At 40.2% G+C, this 20165-nt stretch overlaps 1 protein-coding gene across 6 annotated transcripts in view; it reads left to right on the forward strand.

Moving 5' to 3' along the window:
- The window catches only part of JAK1 (Janus kinase 1), a 234087-nt gene that overhangs the window by 94418 nt on the left and 119504 nt on the right, over nucleotides 1-20165 (forward strand). The window lies entirely within an intron of this gene.

Raw genomic sequence — 20165 nt, forward strand, 5'->3', positions numbered from 1 at the left:
GTATATTCTTTGCGAATTCTTGTGTGTCCATGGGAAAGAGGATCCCATCCTCCGTGCCACTTCTCTTAATACGTGGCTGTGAGCTGTCTTATGCCCCTGGTTGGATACATGCTGTTGACTTTTTTTTTTTTTTTTAAGAGTGCAGGGCTTTTTTCTCAGTGGCAGGAGTTTACAGCTGTATAAAATTGTTATTACTTTTTTGGGGGGAGGAAAGCATTAAAAACCTGACATAGTTAAGTGATGAGTGTAATGCAGAAACAACTAGATGTGATCATGGAGTGTTTGATTGTTGGCTATTTTTTTTTTTCAGAAAAAAGATTTGAGTTATGGGCATTTACACAGTGGAAAAAATTTTTAAGATGAACATTTTATATTGATTACATTTTTGTTCCTCTCTTTCCGAAACTCCATTTTTGTTGTTTCTGCCTCTGCTTTGGGTGACTGATGTTTTTCAAGACCAGGCAGTCGTTTTTATTGAAGGATCAATGTGTTCTTTTGTACTTTGTGGTGAAGGTTAATGGAGGCTACAAGGGTACCAGACACTTTGGGTACAATATGCATTGTAATATGGAGAAAATGTCTCCTATGTATAGATCCAGATCACATTTAAAGACGCAGGTACCTGCGTGATTGTGGACATTATGAATAGGAATAGTCACAACCTCTTTAACTTTGCATGTCATATTAACTAAGCACTTACACCGTATCTTAGTTTCTCTAAATAGCTACAAAAATGTATTTTTTTAATACTAGGATTGCAGTGTGACACTCCATGTTGAATAAAGCCAGTTTAGTTTCCCTATTCCACAGTATACTAATTGCTTATTATTATTGGGAAGTGATGATAGAGGGTGAATAAACTATACATACATAGACAAAATAATTCAAACATTTCCCGAAATATAACTACATTTCAATTTGTTGTAATTTAGTCAGTCTTAATAGCAATTTGGCTGATGTTCTATATGTACTTGTAATTATCTTTCTGATCAATTGGTATCTACCTTTTACAGATGTGAGTTGTTAAGGGGAATTAGCTTGCAAAATGTTTTCAATTCAAGCGTTTGCTAAAAAGCTGGTAGAAAGTAAGGAATTTTGAGGGCAAAGTTGCTTTTGCAGGAAGAGACTCATTAAATGGCATGAAGAAATTTAAGCTGAGTGCTTTTAAATGGGATAGTGAGGTCTGCCAGTTTAGATTCTGGGTTCACAAACACTAGTGGTTTCAACTGCAGACCACAGATTCTAATAATGTTTTGAAGTTATCACTCAGTTTCTTCTGAGTAGCTGGAAGTAACACATATATTTGGACAGAAACCCAGCTGGAGCAGGTATTGAGAATGTATAGGTTTATACCCATTTTAATAGAGTGGACACTAAGGTACAACTGCATTAATAAGGTTTATTAACAAAGACCAAGGTCTGTTTTCCGACTCCTCTGTTAAGTGTTTCCTCCCCCCACACACATTATTTTATATATCTTTATTATGTATATACTTATGTTCTAATGAGGTCGTATGCTTTTAGAAGATTTATCATCTGAGATGTGAGTATTTATTTACAAGGAAGTTTTTCTTGTTCATTTCCACATTTAAAAAAATTGTTTTAAGTGGATAGGGAGTTGATTAATTACTGAATCTTGCTGAGCAAGCAGCTTCTGATGGTCTGACTTATGGTGGTACAGTGTTCTGTGGAGCCTTATCATAGAATAAAGATGCCAGAAAGAACCTCGCAGACTCTTTTAGACCAGTGTTCCTCAGCTGGGTGTGATTGTGCACCCAAGGAGATATTTGAGGTTTATGGAGACATTTTTGATTGTTAGAACTGTGGGGGCGGGGTGGGGTTGAGAGGAGGCAGTGTTACTGGCATCCAGTGGGTAGAGGCCAAGGATGCTGCTCAACAGCCTACGATGCACGGTGCAGCCGCCTACAGCAAAGAATTATTTGGCTCAAAATATCAATAGTGCTGGTCTTGAGAAATCCTGTTTTGGAATGCCAGGTGGGTAACGAGAAGATCCTGGCTTCTGTCATGGCAAGCTGCTTCACTTCAGGCCCCTGTTTTCTTCATCTGTAAAATGAAAATAAAAATATCCATCTTGGCAATCTCACGAAGCTGTTGGGAAAAACTAGGTAAATGATGGAAACTGAAGTGCTATGCAAATTATAACTATAACTATTGTGAAGACTTTTTTTTTTATTGAAGTATAGTTGATCTACAGTGCTGTGCCAGTCTCTGCTGTGCAGCAAAGTGACTCAGTGATACACATAGAGACATGCTTTTTTACATTCTTTCCCATTATGGTTTATCACAGGATATTGAATATAGTTCCCTGTGCTATACAGTAGGACCTTGTTGTTTATCCATGCTATATATAGTAGTTTACATCTGCTAATTCTAAACTCCCAGTCCTTCCCTCCCCCCTCCCCCTCAGCAACCACAAGTCTGTTGTCAGTAAGACACGATTTTTTAAAACCAAATGAATTGTTATATATACTGGTCGTTGAGGAGGAAAGGGGTTGAGGCAGTATGTTGAATGCCAAGATTGGATGGTTTGATGTTACTGAATTCTTTGTTATTCATTTTTTTGGGTAGAGGAATTATTTAATGTAGTTATGTAATTATTAGAACATAAATTTTTTAACTGTATTTTTTTTTTTTTTTTCGTTACGTGGGCCTCTCAGTGTTGTGGCCTCTCGCGTTGCGGAGCACAGGCTCCGGATGCACAGTCTCAGCAGCCACGGCTCATGGGCCCAGCCGCTCCGCGGCATGTGGGATCCTCCCGGACCGGGGCACGAACCCGTGTCCCCTGCATCGGCAGGCGGACTCTCAACCACTGCGCCACCAGGGAAGCCCAACTGTATTTTTTTAAACATAAAGATTATTTTCTCACTATAATGAGGGAAAACTCATAAAAAAATTAGAACATAGAGGAAAGTAGAAAGCACAGGAGAAGAGTCATCCCTGGTCTACTCCCTTTTCCATTTAAGGACAATAACGTTCTTAGCAATTTCTTTTCTGTTAGAATCATTTATATTGGAAGAAGAGTTAACGATGAAAAAAGCGGCAGTAGTGACCAAGGAAGGTGCTGTTTGTTTCTATGCCCTTCATTTTCTCTTTTCTAATAAATATGATGTACGGGCAGTTACATTATAGGAAACATTAGAGGAATTGGTTCACTATTTTTATACTTTGCGGGCTAACCTCCAAGCCGTGTTCTTGTTTGGCATGTTGTTTCCTCTCTGCTTCTTGCTCTCCCCTGAATTCAGCTAGGTGTGCCACTATTGCTTCCTGTCCCGAAACCCTATGGTAACATGGGCTTTTAAACAGCTGCCATGTTGAAATGACCGGGTTTCTGGGGCAGGAAACTACTTCCTGTGAGTATTCTTTCCTCTGAAGTGCACCAGCTTTTTTGGCAGTTTGAGGCAACAAGAAAGCATAAAACTTTAAGTTCATTTCTGTGGTATATTTACTTCTGAGGTTTTATGATCTGTGATTCTTAACAGCTGGCAGCGGGCACACATTTTTCCTTGGTGCTCTATGAGTAAACTGCCGATCCTGAGGCAAGACCTGCTTTAGAAGCAAAACGAAAATTTCTTTAAGTCTACTCTAGGCAGAAGACAGAGCTGGTCTTTGTTCAGATATTTTTAATCTGTGGTAACTGAATTTACTTACCAGTAATATTCACACAGCATTTTGTTCATCCATTTATTCATTCAGTAAATACTTTTTGAGCTCCTGCTATGAGTCTCAGGGAGTGAATAAACAGAACAAAACAGGCAAAAATCCTGCTTTTATAGAGTTTACAGTCTAGTGGAAGACCCTTGAGCCTGTTCAGAGTTTCTCAGTTGCAGGTTATACATGGCAGCCACTGTGACTAGAGCAGGGTACTGAGAGGCAGCAGAAGGAGGTAGGGCTGGACGTTCAGGATGGGGCCAGACTGTGAAGACTGCACAAGTCCGTGAACAGTGTGAGGTCAGGGACTGTGACCTGTGTTGAACGAATGAACCGGGAAGATGGGAAGCCATTCACAGTTTTTGAGCTCAAGAATAACATCATTAAAAAATGCAACAGCTGTGAAGCACTGACAGTTCTATAAAGGGTCAGCTTCATTTGACCATTGTGCAACTCTTCATCCTCCCCATCACAGAAAACATTCCTTACTTATCCACCACTTATCAACTGTTAGAAGGCTACTAGGAAATAGAAAATGCTTAGAGCCAAAATAGATGTCATGAAGTCTGTATATGCTTTCCTTATAGTAGAGTAAAACTTATTTTTGGTTTGCTTTTAATTTATAAAGGATTTGTAGACAATCTACCTAACTGGTTTTCAAGTCAATAGGAGATTAAATACAAAAACACAAGAGATGGGAATTGTTAAGAGGATGAATACAGGAAGGAACATTCTCTGAGGCAGGCAGTGTTAATTTTTATATTGGAAGTGAATGAGGAGAGGTTTATGAAAAGCAGAGCCGTAACTCAAAAAGTGAAGCACCTTGGGTGGGGCCATTTAGTGGAGGGGCGAATGCCATCGTAAATACCTTAGCGTATTGAAGGTGTCACTTTCACAGTACAGTACAGTAAGTGGTGTTGATAATGACCAATCCATTAAGAAGAGAAGAGGTCAAGTTGTGGAGCATAATGGAAATGAGGCCATATAGTTCTGGACTCTAGCAGAAAAGGGCAGCCTGAGGGCTTGGGAGGTGTGCAAGTGGTGGGCAGAGGTGGGGGTGGAGTAAGAAGCTGCAGTCAGGATTGCGACAGGACAGGCTTGAAGAAGAGGTTTTCTTCAGTGTTAAAACCCAGTGAGGAATCTTTGCTTCACAGAAGGAGCTTTCATTCTTCAGGGTAAGTGATTGGAGAGATCTGCAAGAGGAAGCTGCCTCTGCAAAACTTAAAAAGGGGAGCTGTGGCTATCTGCGGAGAAGGGGGTAACAGCTGGAACCCACCAGTTGGGGTGGTGCGGGGGACTAAATCAGCTCAACTAAATTACGCCTCTAGATGGTACACAGACTGATTTACTGTAGATTAGTCTTGTTTTTCATAATCTGTGTTTTTGGAAGCTCTGGAGCTGGACTGTTGGTTTGATCCTAGCTGTAAGAACGTGGGCAAGTTATGCCTGTTTCCTTATCCATAAAATGAAGATAAGATAGTACCTACCTCTAAAATTGTTTTGAGGATTGAGTGACTACACCTAAATACACCTAACGATTTTGGAATGGTGCCAGGTACATGTTGTGAGCTAAACATTTGTTAGCACGTGCGCTCTCTTTTTTTTCCTCCTTCTGATTGGTGAGTATGCTTTGTGTTAAAAACAAAGAGCTCAGATTATATTCAGAATGCCTTAAGATGGTAGGGAAGTGTGACCCACTAAATGCAAAACAAAGAGTAGCTGATACATTCTATATTACAAAGGCTTCAGTTAGAAATGGATAAGTCAAAAACATTTAGGCACCTAAAGAAGGCAGTTTCTCAAATCTAGAAGAGATATAGACCGCACCAGGGTGGTAGGTAAGTTATTTTTAAGAAAAAATGAGAAACGAAGTGTTTTTAATTTTACTTTAAATGCCATCCAAGGTATATAATTTGGTAGGAATGTACTAGACTTCCCAGGAAAGTCAGTACTGTGTTGCTCTCCCTGATTCAGTTTACTTAGCGAGCGGTGAGCTGTTGGCAGAAAGGCACAGGCATACCTGTTTGTAAAATGGTGTCTTTAGAGTTGAGTGGAAATTTAAAATCTTATAAATCAGATAATATGCTATGGAGTTTTGCTGTTTAATGAATTATAAAAGTGTAAGAGAACTCTTAAATATATGTTGTTTCCCCTGAATGCTGTTTTATTAGTTCCTTTTTCCATGTATGTGTTGCATTTTCCTAAAACAAGATTTACCCCAAATATAAAATTGTACAAAAAGCTGGTCCTTCCTCCTAGTCATATTTTGAATATATCTGTAGTTCTTTCTTAGTAATGTTTATGTTGCATTTATTCATATTCTCAAGAACAGTAGTTGTCATGTGGTTGGAAAAGAGCTCTTGATGATAGTCTCATCCCATGTGCTTTGATACCAAAGACGTTAGCTGTCTCTTTTCCTTGTCTTTCTATTTGAGAAGGAAAATAACAGTAGAACTCCCTAATTTTTATTGGGTGGGGGGGTGCAGTAGGTAGGGAAGTCCAGCTCAAATAGTGAACAGGCTGACCTGTAGGTATTTAAAAGAATAAATTTAGGTCTATTAATTTCAGGTACATTAATTCAGACAAGTTCAAATGTATAAAGTGGGAATAGATAAGAACAATTTGTAATTAATGCAACTCTTGTTTTTAATGGTGTTTTAAAGGGCTTAAGGGTATTAGAACTGACAACAGTTCATTCAGTTAAGCACAATTATATCTGCAGGCTTATTTGCACAGTTAATTAAGCTCAACTGTAGCAAGGCTGTAAATTATAGCAATTTTTTTCAATTAGTAGAATTTAAAATAATCTTTTATGTTATGGTGAGAGAAAAGACAGAAGAAAAATATCAGGGAGAAAACAATCTACCAAATGTATATTTTCCGAGTGAAAAATCTTGTTATTAAACTAGTTTAATTGATCACACACAGGGAGGCAGACAGATGTGACTCATACAGTAAAGAAGTGCACTGGATGTTTGGATGTTTTGCCAGGTACACCTGCAAACCCATTTTAGGGCTAGTTCACAAAGTACAGACTTAAAAAAGGAAGATGCTTAATGCCTAAATTTAATATTCTGAACGATTTTGTTCCAGTAAAGCCATCTGTAAAACTTTAGGCAGGTCTGCTAATCACTGTATATCAGTTACCTAATTGGGAAAATCATTTGATGTTTGGTGGTATCTCCAAAACACCCCATCTCAGTTGGTCAGAAGTAGGAAGGGGAGGTCAGAGGAAGCCAGACTGGCCTGAACGTAAATTGTAAGCCTACTTGATGTGGATTTGTGAAGTAGGCCACTTGGGATGCACAAACTGGCTGAGACAAAAACGCTCTCAGGTTTTCATGTTCATTCCATTATGTAACAATTATCTGTAGATTGCATATTATGTGAGAACAAGACGGTCCTGATTTCTGCCCTCAGAAGGTTCCTTGCTACTGGAAGACACAATAACTCAACAATTATTCAACTGTTTGTTTTAATTATGCTGAGTACCTGGAGAGATGTCTTAGTTTGGTATAAAGCAGAGGTGGGGGGCAGTAAGAAGAGGGGGTCTTTGTGACACATTTTTTTTTTTTACATTGGAGTCTGAAGGGTGAAGGAGTTAGCCAGGCTAAGAGAGTGAGGAGCCTGTTAGCGCAGGCTCACAGCGTGCGCAAAGGATCTGAGGTGGAACCAACACTGCAGCTGGAGCAGAGAGGACCGAGAGGCAGGCTGGTGAGGTCAGACTTGAGTCACTGTATGAAAAACAGAAGGATCCCCCCACCCCTACCACACCGGGAGCACCTCTGCCCCCTCTGCTGCCAAATGCCTTGAAAGCCTTACTTCCTCCCACTCACTCATTCTTTAACCCTTTGCAACCTGACTGCCACCTCCACACACTTGAGACTTATTCTTTGAGGTCACCAGTGACTTTTTGCTGTCATACTTAGGCTTTTTTTCTGTGCTTGTTATCTAAAGCATTTGATGCTGCTAAACACCCCCTTCCTGAAAGATGTCCCATACCCCACTGCTGTCTGGCTTCTGAGACACAATACTTCTCTCCTTTCTGTCTGTGTCTTTGCTCTCTTCTCTTTGGTGTCTTCTCTTCCTCTCCTCTCTCGCCGCCCCCAATACAGACTTTCCTAAAGGTTCTGAGAACGGCAGATCTTATTTATTCCTAGAACTGTGCAGATGACCTGCTTTCACCTGTGCTCCAGTTGTCCCTTTTATTCATATTTCTTCTTCTGCACTCCCTACCTCCCCAAATACCAGCTGAGCAGCTTTAGGCACTGGCCAAGGCACTGGGGACACAGTGGGGAACAAGAGGCAGGGCCCTGTTCTTAAGGGGCCAACATTCTAAGATGTTAAACTTGGCGATAAATAGGTGCTGTTACGTGCGATAAAGAAAATTAAGTATGGTAATTGGTAGAGAATGCTTAGGTGGGTGGGAGAGGGGCTACCTCTGAGGAGATGACATTTGGGCTCAGACCTGAATGATGGATGATGAGCAGGAGCCAGCTCATGCCATGACCTGGAGGAAGAGTACCAGGCAGGGAGCAGCAGGTGCCGAGGCCCCACAGTGGGATGATCTTTCCATTTCATCTGGGCTCCCTTACCTACATGTCTTGTTGACACCTCCCATTTAACTGCTCCAGAATTAATATCATCTCTTTTTCTGACCCAGCCAACCCAGTGGATGATTTCTCTGTTCCTCTTAGTACTACCTCTGTTCACCACCATCAGAACCAGTGGTCAGAAAACTTTTCCTGTAGAGAGGAAGACAGTAAATATTTTCGGCTTTGAGGATCATGCCACTCTGTGACAACTCCACAGTTCTGCCACTGCAGAACTAAAGCAGACATTGACAACGTGTAAACCAACAAGTGTAGCTGTGTTCCAGGAGAACTTTACGTACGGACGTTGACATTCGAGTTTCCACTTGTCACAAAATATTATTTTTTCCCCAACCACTTAAAAATGTAAAAATTTGTATAGCTTCCTGGCTGTACAAAACATGCAAGAGGCCAGATTTGGCACGTGGGCCCAAGTTTGCTGACCCCTGCCTTAGGTCATCTTGGTTTCTCGCCCTGCTGCGCCCCTCCCGCACCCCCTCCGTCCCCCAGTCCAGCAGTCTGCCAGGCCCTCTCAGTGCTCCCTCCCAGCGTGTGGCTTTTTTGTCTTCTCGCCATTCCCTGCCTCTGACCTAGCTTTTCTTTACCTGGGGGATCACAGTAATCTCCAGCCTAGGCTCCCTGCTTCCAGCCTTTCTCTCCAGTCTGTCCTCCATACAGACATTGGATAATCTTCCTGCAGCTTGACTCAGGTCACAGAATTTCCCTGACCGCAGCCTTTGGAAGCCCCACAGAAAACAGTCCAAATTCCACTTTACTGTAGTATTCCAGGCTCCTTGTCATAAGATTTCAACTTTTCAGCTTATTCTCCCATTTCTCTCCTTCTGTGCCAAAGTAGATTGTTCACTATTTTGCATTTGTGCCTCAGACATTCCTCATATTTTTCTGCCTCCTCCTCCTCCACGGACTTTGCCTGTGCCTCATGCTCTCTATCTGTTACAATTCTGTAGCTTTCAAGGCCCCTTCAAATGTCCCTGTTCTCTCCGCCCCAGCCCCCAACAAGAGGCATGTGTATACTTAGTGCTTCAGTGGTGTGTGATCCTCTTTTCTAGGGCATTGTCTTCTGCCTTGTGCTTCAATTCCTTTGTAGACTTCCCTCCACTGTGCAGTCCCAAGGTTCTTGAGGACAGGGACTTATTCATTGTAATATCCCCTTTCACAGAAGATACATGGGTTATTATTGAGTAAATGCTAAATCCTCTGTATACAATTTGTAGAGGTTCAAAGTGGGAACTTTTTTTTGTTTTTTCGGTACGCGGGCCTCTCACTGTTGTGGCCTCTCCCGTTGCGGAGCACAGGCTCCTGACGCGCAGGCCCAGCAGCCATGGCTCACGGGCCCAGCCACTCCGCGGCGTGTAGGATCCTCCCGGACCGGGGCAGAAACCCGTGTCCCCTGCATCAGCAGGCGGACTCTCAACCACTGCGCCACCAGGGAAGCCCTGGGAACATTTTTACTAGAAGGAGTTTGGCCAAATTAAATCCTTGATTCTTATATAAAGTAGTACAGTTTTGTGAATGATCACCAAGTATTTTGGAAGACTATGGTGGTATTTTTCGTCCTGTCAGTGGCTTCAATAAATAAGTTTAGGCAAATTTTTGATGTTCCTCTTCAGGAATTTATATGTTTCCTTTTATAAAAAAGAAAAAGAGAAAGACTGTTCTGTAAATCATAATGTTTCCTTGACCGAAAACTCGAGGCCAAGTTATTTGCTTATTTTAGGTTGCTATTCATTTTTCTTACAGTGATCTCCCTGCCTCAGTCTCCCACCAGATCACTTTTCACATGTATTAAGTCCTCCTTTTAATGAATGGTTCTGTTTTGTAAGTCTTATATATTTATATGAGTAGCCCCAACTTATATTTTGGTGAGAAATAGAAATTTAAATAATAAATAGTAGGCCCTTGATTTACCCAACCTGAGGTGACACCAAGATGGTAAATATCTTGAAAGGAGCAGGCAAAAAAAGGCTCTGAGGCAATATGGGAATCATGATGTGGGTTTGGTGGAAAATGAGAAAAGCACTTTCTCAATCTTCTGGTGAACTTGTGCTTGGGGTAGCTTTCAGGTTTGTGGGATGTGTAGCACATCTTGTCCAATGGGAAGGAGAGGGAGCAAGAGGATGAGACTCAAGATTAGGCAGCTTTCCTCTAATAAGAGTTTGATAGTGTCTGGTCTTACATTTAGGTCTTTAATCCATTTTGAGTTTATTTTTGTGTATGGTGTTAGGGAGTGTTCTAATTTCATACTTTTACATGTACCTGTCCAGTTTTCCCAGCACCACTTATTGAAGATGCTGTCTTTTCTCCACTGTATATTCTTGCCTCCTTTATCAAAGATAAGGTGACCAGGGCTTCCCTGGTGGCACAGTGGTTGAGAGTCCACCTGCCGATGAAGGGGACACGGGTTTGTGCCCCAGTCTGGGAAGATCCCACATGCCGCGGAGTGGCTGGGCCCGTAAGCCATGGCCGCTGAGCCTGCGCGTCCGGAGCCTGTGCTCCGCAACAGGAGAGGCCACAACAGTGAGAGGCCCTCGTACTGCAAAAAAAAAAAAAAAAAAAAAAAAAAAATAATGTGACCATATGTGCATGGGTTTTTCTCTGGGCTTTCTATCCTGTTCCATTGATCTATATTTCTGTTTTTGTGCCAGTACCATACTGTCTTGATAACTATAGCTTTGTAGTATAGTCTGAAGTCAGGGAGCCTGATTCCTCCCGCTCCAATTTTCATTCTCAAGATTGCTTTGGCTATTCGGGGTCATTTGTGTTTCCATACAAATTGTGAAATTTTTTGTTCTAGTTCCGTGAAAAATGCCAGTGGTAGTTTGATAGGGATTGTATTGAATCTGTAGATTGCTTTGGGTAGTAGAGTCATTTTCACAATGTTGATTCTTCCAATCCAAGAACATGGTATATATCTCCATCTATTTGTATCATCTTTAATTTCTTTCATTAGTATCTTACAATTTTCTGCATACAGGTCTTTTGTCTCCTTAGGTAGGTTTATTCCTAGATATTCTGTTCTTTTTGTTGTAATGGTAACAAACTCTTAGAGGAAGACATAGGCAGAACATTCTATGACATAAATCATAGCAAGATCCTTTTTAATCCACCTCCTAGAGAAATGGAAATAAAAACAAAAATAAACAAATGGGACCTAATGAAACTTCAAAGCTTTTGCACAGCAAAGGAAACCATAAACAAGACCAAAAGACAACCCTCAGAATGGGAGAAAATATTTGCAAATGAAGCAACTGACAAAGGATTAATTTCCAAAAGTTACAAGCAGCTCAATAACAAAAAACCAAACAACCCAATCCAAAAATGGGCAAAAGACCTAAAGAGACATTTCTCTAAGGAAGATATACAGATTGCCAACAAACACATGAAAGAATGCTCAACATCATTAATCATTAGAGAAATGCAAATCAAAACTACAGTGAGATATCATCTCACACCAGTCAGAATGGCCATCATCAAAAAATCTAGAAACAGTAAATGCTGGAGAGAGTGTGCAGAAAAGGGAACACTCTTGCACTGTTGGTGGGAATGTGAATTGGTACAGCCACTATGGAGAACAGTATGGAGGTTCCTTAAAAAACTACAAATAGAACTAACATATGACCCAGCAATCCCACTACTGGGCATATACCCTGAGAAAACCATAATTCAAAAAGAGTCATGTACCAAAATGTTCATTGCAGCTCTATTTACAATAGCCAGGACATGGAAGCAACCTAAGTGTCCATCAACAGATGAATGGATAAAGAAGATGTTGCACATATATACAATGGAATATTACTCAGCCATAAAAAGAAACGAAATTGAGTTATTTGTAGTGAGGTGGATGGACCTAGAGTCTGTCATACAGAGTGAAGTAAGTCAGAAAGAGAAAAATACCATATGCTAACACATATATATGGAATCTAAGAAAAAAAAAAAAAAGGTCATGAAGAACCTAGGGGTAAGATGGGAATAAAGACACAGACCTATTAGAGCATGGACTTGAGGATATGGGGAGGGGGAAGGGTAAGCTGGGATGAAATGAAGAGAGTGGCATGGACATATATACACTACCAAACGTAAAATAGATAGCTAGTGGGAAGTAGCCACATAGCACAGGGAGATCAGCTAGGTGGATTGTGACCACCTAGAGGGGTGGGATAGGGAGGGTGGGAGGGAGGGAGACAGAAGAGGGAAGAGATATGGGAACATATGTATATGTATAACTGATTCACTTTGTTATAAAGCAGAAACTAACACACCATTGTAAAGCAATTATACTCCAATAAAGATGTTAAAAAAAAAAAGATTAGGCAGCTTTTATTACGTCAGCTGTTTACATGCTTTGAATTTGATATTTAATTTAATCTTCTAATAGCCAGAGAGTTGGATCTTAATGGCATCATTTTCCAGATAAGCAAACAAAGCTAATAAATGGCAGAGCTGGAATTCAAATGTGCAGCGCTCTCACTAAAAACAAAACAAAACAAAACAAAAAACTTTCTACTCTTCCACTGTCCCCCAGCTTTACTGAGATATAATTGGAAAACCCTTCAACTCTTAAAAAAGCCTCCTTTCTATTGTCTTGTTAGTTGTCCCCCCTCCCTTTTATTTCTGACATTGGCATTTAAATGAGAACCCATGGAATGCGTTCCTATCCTGTTTTCCAACGTAATGCTTCTGAAGTAGTTTTAGGCTTTTGGAGAAGTCTCTAGCCACCTATGTTGTATTTGGTATTGTTAGGTGCTAAGTAATAAAGAGGATCTGAAAGGAATTTTTTTTTTTTTTTTTGGCAGGGATGAGGGTGTGGGAGGTGAGATGGGTAATTGGGTTAATTTAGCTGTCCTAAAGATAATTTAGTATTTTCCTGTGAAACGTCTTTGACATTTTAAAATCGAACTTGATTTACTGTTATTTTATATTACCTGGTTATTATGTAACATGTCCCACGATTACCTGTTTGGATCTGAGTATACTAGATGTGTTATGAAAAGCACTCTGGACTTAGAACCAGGAGGAGCCAGTCTTAGGCTTTCCTCTGACACTAGCTCTGTGATTTTGGGCTCATAATTGATCCTCAGTTTTTCTTAAGTGTAAAGTGGATTTAATAGAACCTATCACCAAGGTGGTTTTGTGAAGGTTAAATGAGGTAGAACACTGCTTCAGACAGTGCCTGAGATTCAGTAGCATTTAATAAATGTTAGTTACCCACCCCCATCCCAAATATTGAACATTGCCAGAAAGTCTGTAAATGTAATGTTATGTAACATTTATGTTTATAAGTGGAGACTTTATAGATACATATTATTCAAGTTATGAACTTCTGATGCAGGAAGCCCACTTATGCAAATAGCTGGGTTCCCACTACTACAAAAGCATCAGTATAAGATAGTGGTTCGGACTCCCAAATCTGGAACCAGCATCTGTGGGTCTGAATCCTGCTTTATTTTACAAGCTGAGTTGATTTTACTAGCCAGTTATTCAACCTCAGTTTTCTCAACTGCAAAATGAGGATAATACCACCTACCTTATAGGGTTGTAAGGATTAAATGAGCAAGTATGTATATTTGTATACCAACATCCTATAAAGGTTTGCCACTGTTACTATTTGTTATCCTCCCATCTTCTCATTGTATAGACAGCCAGTAAGTCATCTGGAAAGTCCCTGGGATTCCATCTCATATCTTCTCTGATCGGGAGAATCCTCCGTACATCATATACCTGTCTTTTCCCTCTGTCTTCAGTCTCTTCCTGGTTACCGCATTTTAGTTCATGCTACCCTTTTCTCATGTGTAATGCACTTTCATCAATCCCCTTCTTTGTACATTTCTTGCCTAGACACTTAAAAAAATCTGTTTTATGTGAAACTCCAAACATTTTCTAACAGTGACTGATAATCCCAGCTATGTGTTCAGGATACCTTTTTGTGTGTGTGTGTGTGTGTCACGCGGGCCTCTCACTGTTGTGGCCTCTCCCGTTGCGGAGCACAGGCTCCGGACGCACAGGCTTAGCGGCCATGGCTCACGGGCCCAGCCGCTCTGCGGCATGTGGGATATTCCCGGACCGGGGCACGAGCCTGTGTCCCCTGCATCGGCAGGCGGACTCTCAACCACTGTGCCACCAGGGAAGCCCCAGGATACTTTTATTCCAAGGAAGATGAAAGTTGTATAATCTAAAGCAAATGAAAAAAATGTATGTAAAGTATTGTTTATGGAATGCTTACTCTGTGCCAGTCATTCAGATTAATAAACTGAGGCTTAGAATGGTTGAATAACATGTTTAAAGGCACCCAGCTTTTATCTGGGGGAACTTGGATTTGAGTTAGGCCAGGCCTACCTGGCCCTTGATCTCAAAATCCCTGAGCTTAGTTGCCATAAAACTACAGGCACCTCCTCGCCACTCCATCTGCACCCCTTATTAACGTACACTTGAGTTTCCCTCAAACTCCAGCTTTCAGATGACAAGATCACTCATGGTTCTCTTTGGCTGCAGTAATATTCTGCTCATTTGCTAGGGCAGCTGTATAGTGTTTCAGATACTTTGTGTTAAATTGGTCTTTTGTGTGTTGGCTTGGAAACCTAACCACATTTATAGTAGTGTGTATTGGGGGAAAATGTGCTCCAAATTTCAAACAACCAACTGGGAATGAATTTTTAAAAACGCCCAACTGTTTATAAACTCAAGACTACCAGCGTAGTTGTTAGAGTATATTACCTTCGTTGATATACTTTAAAGGCTTATGTGTCATACTTGAACCAGACACAGTCTGGAATGGTATACACATTATTGCACTAATTTGCTTAGTTGTCTGTCCTCATCTGTGGCTGACCTTTGTATCACCAACCACTACCATTGTGTTTGCCACATAGTAGGGATCCAGTGAGGAGACCTATTTAGTCCTCTTTAAAAAATCCATGGTTTTTTTATACTTTTCTGTAGCTAGATATATTTCAGTAAGAAAAAAATCAATGGAACGTCAGGCAACATTGAAAGAGGAATATTGCCATGCAGCTACGAATCGGATGAAAATACTGCTTATGCTAGGCGGAATTAAGTCATTTACAGGTATTTGGGAGCCAGACACTTATGAGAATATTGCTTTGATTATTGGGAGGCAAGGAAAGCAGTCAAACGAGTTCCTTCTTGGCTTCGAGTCTTGTTTACTTTTCTTAGGTTAGAACTAATAGCTCTAATGGTTTTAAGAGAACATGGAGACAGGTCTGCTATGAAATGCCAGCATATTTAGTTCTAAGTTTATAGACATTTTCTAGTAAGTACTGTTTAAGGGTTTGTAGCTACACAATGATCATAACATCTTATAATAATTTTAAGAGTTTGAAGAAAGCAAAGCCTCCCAGGGACACTTCCTTCCCCAGTTTTACAACAGAGAAAACTAAGAGAGCACTTAGTGACTCACCCAAGACCTCTGTGGGCCACCACTTTAGCATCATGCTCAATTTGTGACTGAGTCATAAATGATACAGAAGGTAGTCAGATGTAGAACTTAGGTAACTAAATATGTACCCATTTGTTCAAATAGTTCTGAGACATCTAAGATGTATTTGTGGGTAGGAGATTTGGAAATTATCTGAGAGAAATTAGGATTATGTAGGGTCCAGTCATTACCGTGGATATTATGAAGGGCAGTATCTCGTGGGAGAAGAGCTGGCAAACTGTTGTTTTCGGCCCTTGCCACCCTGGAATTTGCAGAGGTTAGGGACCAAGTCCCTCTTGTTTATCCTTCTAGTCCTAGTCAGCCTTGTGCCTGCTAGTGAGCAGCTGGTCAGTAGTGGAGTATTATTGATCACATGAATGCCAGGCATAGACACTAACTGTGGGTTTGTCTTGTGGAAGGCCTATTTGATTGTTTGGCTGGCATTTCTTTTTTTGTGTTTTTCCTTTTGTCAAGAGAAAAACCACTTGACACAGCACCCCTAATCTAATTAGACCTTAATGGAGGTAACAGTTATATTAAGAACAGGAAAAACAAAGTGTTGAGAGGTCATTACAGATAAAAAGGTGCTCTCTTGTATAACTTTCGTTTGAGACTTCAGGCAACTGAGATTCAGAGAGGTGAAGTGATTTTGAGTTAGCCCCAAGCCCTGTACTCGCCCACTGTGCCCCGTGGCTGCACTGCTCTTGACTGGTTTTGGGGAACAGCACAGCCTGTAATGCCTCCCCTCTGACAGTCTGCTCAAGTCCCGCTGCTCACGGGTGCCTCTGCTGCCACCTGGTTTCACAGAGCCTCCTGGAGGCCTGGTCTTCAGGCCTGCTGCCTCTGGTCACACTCAAGGCCCTGCCCACATACCACATGCCACCTGTCTTTGTCTTGTTCTTGCAGTGGGGCCTGCTCTCAGCACATTCTCACCGTGGGAATGAAGCCTGGGAAGTAATTCGGTCAAGGTATTTATGACTGAAACAGGGTGCCTGAAAGCAGGCAATCTGCTAACCCTGACTTGGGCCTCTGAGGAGAGAAAAGTTTTTATTTCTTCTTTTCCTTTTACCTTTTTCTTTAGTCATTAAAAAGCTTCGGGCTGTGAATTAAAACTAATTGTAACTTTTTAATTTTATACAGGAAAGATACATATTTTATGGGATCTCCATTGATCTGTATTATGTTTCCTTTCTAGAGACATAAGGCCGTTGCATTTTTAGTTGTTTCTCTAAAGAGTTATTTTTGAATTAATTTTAGATAATTTATCCAAGCTATGTTCAAAAAGTAGTTTCATATAGAATACTGTTAGCCATTCTTGCATTTACTTTTAGAGAAGTCAGGATGTAAGCCTAATATTGGCCCTTACGAGGCAGTCATTAGAAATTTGCTATGGCTACTGGTGAATTCTTTAAAAATTTAATTAACATTTTAAAGAAATAACATATTTGCATTTTATGAAAATCAGAAATAAATAATTCTAAGATGTCACTCAGATAAACATTTTTGTTAATATTTTAGTGTTTATTGTTTCAGACTTTGTTTCATGCATATATGGAACTATTAAGTTAAAAAATTTCCAAGGAGATCATAGAACATAGTGCTGTAATCTGGTTTGTTCACCAAGTGACTTCTCATAATTTTACCCCTATGAGGTAATAACTTTTGGTTAGGGTGACAGCTTTTTATGGTACATGGTGTGGATGAATGAAAGTTTGTTTACCTAACCCTTTAATCTGTTGCATATATATTATTTGTTTTTCCTACTATAAATAATCCTGTTACAGACACCTTTGTGCCTCCTTTTTTTTTTTTTTTTTGAATTTTCTGATTATTTCCATTAGGAGACTGTAAATGGTATTGTTGTCTGAAAGTTATTCACATTTTAAGATTTTGGGTATTATTTATGCCATGATTTAAAAAGCACACACTGTATTTTAACAGAAATATCATAAATCTGCCCAGTTGGTTTTTTCTAAGACAGTAAGTTCTGTAGGTTCCTTGACAAATAAATGGTCCTGGGGACTGCGGGATGCCTGAGCCGTGCTTCTAACAGTTAGATCTTCCCCTGAGCACTGTAAACATTCTGGGCTGCCAGATTCTAAGATTTGCTCTGGAGGTGTGAGATAGAAGCCACCTTAAATAGCTGGAAGATAATCCTGGGGAAGAGACAGGCTTTGTCATTTTTGTGTTTACCAGGTGTGCAGCATTGAACCTTTAAAACCCTTCCAAGTAAAATAGGGTCTTCCCCCCCACCCCCCTTATGATTAAAATGCTGGCTGCTAATCTTTCATGATAAAGAGAGAGCAGTTTCAGAAGATGGATCATTTCCTGATTAGTGGTTGTAAAGATTTCACATGGATGGTATTCCCAGTGTTGTGAAGTTATTTTATTGGTCAGGTCTGCTTCAGTGAAATCAACATGGCTAGCTTATCTTTGCAAAGACTTGTGACAACAAGTTCATAACTACACTCCCTGGGGAGCGCAGTTTACTTTTAAGATTTTGCTTCAGGCATCTCTCTGCAGCCTTATGCTGTGAGTCTTTAAGATTCCAGATATGAAACTGGTTTGACATTAATTCCTAGCATGACAGCTTTTTAGATCTCCTCTTTGCCTAAGTCGGATGAAGTCTGCAGAGCTAGCAGCATTCCTTCTCCCTTTATTTGCTCCTTTCTCCATGTCTCCTGGTTCACAAAAGAGAGTAATTATACCTAGGCAGTCATAAACATTATTGATTAGATTTGTATTTAATAAAATTAGACCTTGTCAATTATTAGTGAAAACTAAACCAAGGGAACCTATAGTTATGGAGCATTGAGTTGAACAACTTGGAAAGGGCAAAGTTCTTCAAATAAGGCACAGATAAAAGATCTTATCTGTATATTCTTCTGTTCTTTGACTTAAGTATTAGAATGTTCCTCCAAAGCCTCAGTTTTCAGGGTAATGCTTAGGTGTTCTCTTTTATTTTATACTTCAGATAATTTAGAAACACTTGTATTTCTAAATTTATTTCTATTTTATGCATTGTATAGCTCTCCCTCTATATAATCTAGTATAGATTTAGATTGATAATTTTTTTAAATTATTGTTTCTTCAGAAATGTAAAAATATTCTGGCCTAACACGATGATGTATTTACCAACTGGAAAGATTGTGTTAAATTTGGAATTGTACTTACTAAATTATGGAACTGTGTACTACTGTTCTAGTATGTGATACTGCAGATAAAATTTCAAAGGAACTATGGAGAGAAAATTCTTGTAAAGGGTCGTATTGCTCAGTGAAATTGCTTTTCTTTTGGATGTCCCTGTTCTCTTTTGGTGTTTGAGGTGTGGGGGGAGGAGGTTTGCACAGGAAAGGTGTTGAGATTTATTGGCCCAGGTAACTGGAGCCTCTAAAGAGCAGGGGAAGAGAATCCGTGAGCTCCAGCAATGTCAAGGCATGATCTCTTTAGGAGTCCTACTTGGTTCTGCTTTTCTTTCATTGGTCTCATTTCTTGCCACAATGAGGTTTTCTCCAAATGGCTCAAAAGAGAACAACTGGCCGCCCCAAGGTGGTGTTTTTCTGGCTTCCATTTGTCAGATCTCTCCAAAGGACTTTTGCTTGGGTCATCCTTTGGTCACGTAGGTGGACAGTCATCAGTAGGGGTCAGGGCAGGACACTGTGATCTGTAGTCCTAGCAGGACCACATGGCATGAGAGGTTTCTACACAGATAGAGACAGCAAATGTCTAACAACATCTTGAATTGGCAGTTAAAATTTTTTTCTAATTGTGGTAAGATACACAACATAAAATTTACCATCTGGACCATTTTTAAGTTACAGTTCAGTAGTGTTAAGTACATTCACATCATTGTGCAACCTATCTCCAGAATGCTTTTTGTCTTCCAAAACTGAAACTCTATACCCATTAAACAACACCCCTCCACCCCATCCTCCCCTCCCCCCAGCCCTTCGCAACCACCATTCTACTTTCTGTCTCTATGAATTTGACTACTCTGTGTAGCTCATTTAAGTGGAATCATACAGTATTTATCTTTTTGTGATTGACTCATTTCACTTGGTGTAATGTTCTCAAGGTTCATCCACATTGTAGTATATGTCAGAATTTCCTTCCTTTTTAAAACTGAATAATATTCTATTCAGTGTATATACCACATTTTGTTTATCGTTCATCGACAGACACTTGGGTTGCTTCCACCTTTTGGCTATTGTGAATAATGCTGCTATGAACATAGACGTACAAATATCTCTTCGAGATGCTGGTTTCAATTGTTTTGTGAACTGGCAGTTTTTTACACAACTCTTAGGTCAAACAGGTGAACTAAGTTCACCTTTTTCCATAAAAAACTGCCCTTTATCTTAACCTCCCTCTCATATCACCTTCACTGGTTACCTAAGCCATATTGTGGGGCTTATTTTGACTCATCTCTCCTGGACTGTTAGTCACCAAGT

Source organism: Leucopleurus acutus, assembly GCF_964270905.1.
Source record: "Leucopleurus acutus genome assembly, chromosome: 2".
Lineage (NCBI taxonomy): Eukaryota > Metazoa > Chordata > Mammalia > Artiodactyla > Delphinidae > Leucopleurus > Leucopleurus acutus.